This window comes from Pteropus alecto, unplaced genomic scaffold (genome assembly GCF_000325575.1).
Source record: "Pteropus alecto unplaced genomic scaffold, ASM32557v1 scaffold125, whole genome shotgun sequence".
NCBI classification, from domain to species: Eukaryota; Metazoa; Chordata; class Mammalia; order Chiroptera; family Pteropodidae; genus Pteropus; species Pteropus alecto.
The window spans coordinates 5,373,269-5,376,668 of NW_006436888.1; positions in this window are offsets into that span (position 1 = coordinate 5,373,269).

The following is a 3,400-nucleotide window of genomic DNA, read 5'->3' on the forward strand; positions in this document are numbered from 1 at the left end:
TTCCCTCTCTTTGTGGTATCCTGGAGAGCCATTGGCTGCTGCCTGTGATATCCTGAGAGATGCGACAATTAATTTTCTTTTAATCAAGGTCGGATGAAGTAAATTGGTGTGGTTCTGCAGCCCTTCATTTTCTGTTTTTGCAGTGATGCAAAACAAATATGATCAAATTATGCTCCTTCTCACCTTATTGAATTAGGAAGCATGACTGATCAGAGGGAGTGGAAGTGTTCTAGACCATGTAGCACCCCCCCACCCCCGGCTCCCTCTCTGGATTCGCGGGGACTCAGAGCAGGCTCACTTCCCCCCAAAGACCCCAGGGTGTTGGAGGACAGCACCCGACATAGTCGGTGCTCGGGGGATGAGTGATTGAATAAATGAATGAATGAATGAGCAAGTGAGTGACAGATGCGGCCAATCGTTGGAGACGGGTGCAGCTGAGAGGACTCACTTTGGTAAAGACCCGAGTCTCACCTGTCCAGGTTCTCTCTAGAACATCACCTTGTTTGTTGCTTCTTAGGATTTGTCACCATCTGAAAGGATCTTGTTCACACGTCAGTTCACATGTGTATTGTCTGTCTTTTCCTCTCAGATAAGTGCTCTGTGTGCTCATGCCTTATCTGTCTTATTCACCACAAGTCCTGGTACATAGTAGGTGGCTATTAAATATCAGTTGACTAGGTGAATGATTCTAAGACACCCCAATTGAGTAACTCAGCTCCTGGTTCAGCAAGGGTGACAGACATCGACAGTCCTAAGCCCATCACGTCATGAGTGCCACGCAGAGATCTGAACTCAGGGCGGCCAGAACTGATTCTGTGTGGTGGGGTAGAGGTGGCTGAAGAGGTCAGAGCTGGGTCTGATAAGGTAAGTAGGAGTTGGACTCAGGGACAAACAGGGGGAGAACTTTCAGGCAGGGAGACTGCGTACACGAAGGCTGGTCATCAGCAATGACAGGGCTGGTTGGGAGAGAGGCTGGCTAACTTGGCTGGCTGGAGAGGCTGCCGCAAATGGGACAGTGTTGCCTAGTGGTTAGAGATGTACCCTGGGCTTAAATTCCAGTTCCTTTCTGGGACATCTCAGATTTTCTCTGTTACTCTCTCGAAACTAAGGGTAGCAATTGACACCACATCTCAAGAGTCATCTGAGAAAGGAATGAGGTGACAACCATGTCAGGCGCCTCACACACGAGGCACTTGGTGAATGTCAACCACCATCATCTCCATCATTTTTAATTTCTATTATGAAAAGCGGGTTGGGGCTGGATCAGAAAAGGCCTGGAATGCCATACCAAAGAGGCGAAGAGAGTAAACAGATTTGTGGGCTTCTCGGGCGGCCGGTGGACCCAGCCTGCCATGCTCAGAGCAGGGCAGGCAAACTGCATCTCTGTAAACAAACCCATTTTGCAGGTACCAGGAGAGCTGGCTGTGTGAGGAACTGTACAGAGCATCCTTCTCTGAAGCAAAGACTTTGTGTAAAGTGAATGATCCCCGCTTTGGGATCAAGTTAGTCAGTCAAAAGAATGATGTTTGTTTACAGTGAGGCTGACCTGGTCTATGATCCTCAAGAGTGTGCTGGAAACCTCCAACCCTCCACTGTACACAGGGCCTGTCTTAGGTAGTGGGGTCGAGGGTGAGGAGGGAAAGCCTTGATGATATGGTTACCAACCACCCTTAGGGAGCTTGGAGCCTTGCTGGGAGACAAGACATGCACACCACAGTGATAAACACTGTAAAGTAACAAGCGGGAGGATATATGTGCACCTCCACACGCGCTGAAGAGAGAGTAAGCACTGGAGAGGTTTCCTAGCTCCCCAGAGGAAGGTATGCTGATTCCAGGGCATTGGGGCAGATGGGCAGATGGCTCAGGAAGGCTGCCTGGAGGAGGCAAGAGAGAGAGCTTTAAATAAGGGTGTAATGCGAGTATGGAGGCAGACCAGACATTACCAGTGGAAGGAGAGGCATTTGGGGAGGCTCAGGGAGGAGGCAAGTCCCCAAGGGCACGTGGTCAAGTGCAGTTGTCCATCTCTCACTCCTGGGGGCGAGGTCCAATGTGAAAACACCCCACGATTCAGGTACTCAGGCACCTCACGGAAGCCCCGCTGAGCGCCCAGGCCCACAGAGCCGCTCCTCCCAAGCGTCCCACAGTTTTTGGGTTTCAGGATTAAAGGGCTTGAGGCTCACACTAGTGCTCTCTCCAGCCAGGCTCTGGGCAGCCTGCTGTCATGAGCAAGCTTTGGGCTTCCGGTCTCTACCATGTCCGAGCTATGTGACCTTGGGCAAGTAACTTGACTTCTCTGGGTTGAATGAGATGAACTTCACGGGACTTGTTGTGTGGTCACAGCAAACCCCTTGATCTCAGGAGAGTCATTTAGCTAGCTCTGGGTCCTCAGCCTGGGCTGGGGTCTAAAGAGGTGGGGGATGCTTGAGCCGTTGAGCAGGTGGATGATTCTGGGCATCGCTCCATGGACCTCCCCAGCGTGTGCCTGCTGTGCCCATGGGCCGGGGCCACAGCCTGTGGGACCAGTCTCTGGGTGGGGACTTCTCCTCACCAGCTGAGTCATCACTCCCGAGGTGCAGCTGGTGACCCAGATGGGGCAAGATCATGACATATCTTTATCTCTGCCATCTCTCCAATGCGTCCCCTTCCCTTTCCTCTTCCTGTTCTCATCCCTTCATCCAGTCATCGAGTGGGCCAGACTGATACTGTGACTACTCAGCCCCAAATCTCTCCTACGCTAGGTAAGGTCTAAGGCGCTCCTAGGCGTCTGTCTCTTATTCTCTAAGTTCAACGTCAATAGTAACAGCCGTCATCTATTGAGCACTTATCAACTAGGCGCAGCTTTGCATACATTAAATCTAATCCCTCTGTTTGTCAGGTGAAGTTCCTACTATAATTATCCCCATTTTACAGACGATGGAAAGGAGGCTCGGAGAAGTCGCCCAAGGTTGCAGCGCTGGGCATGGCGGGGCTAGGATTTTAACCCGGCTGCTCTGCTGCTAGAGCTTGTGATCGTGCTTCATGCGGTCTGTCTTCACTGAGCCCCTTCTAGCTCTCCAGGGGTCCTCCCTCCTCTCAGAGTCCCCTGTCCCAGAAGCCCCCGACTGGTTCCCAGTAAACTGACTCGTCCCAGGTACCCGTCCAGCAGGGCTCTGTCCTTCCAGCAGCTAATCCAATCACTTCATCACCCCGGTTTAATGGGTCACCTCTGCTAACGCTGTCAGAGGAGACTTCTGGAGCCTCTGCCTGAGTCCAAAGGAATGAGGCCAATGTAGGGGGTGTCTCCAGCAGGCCCCTCAATGTGCTCTAGGGCAGTGGCTGGGGTGGGGGGCTCTTGAGGCCATGCCCTCGCACGGGGCCTGGGATGCAGGGGAAGCGGCGATGGGAGGGAAGGGGCGGCGCC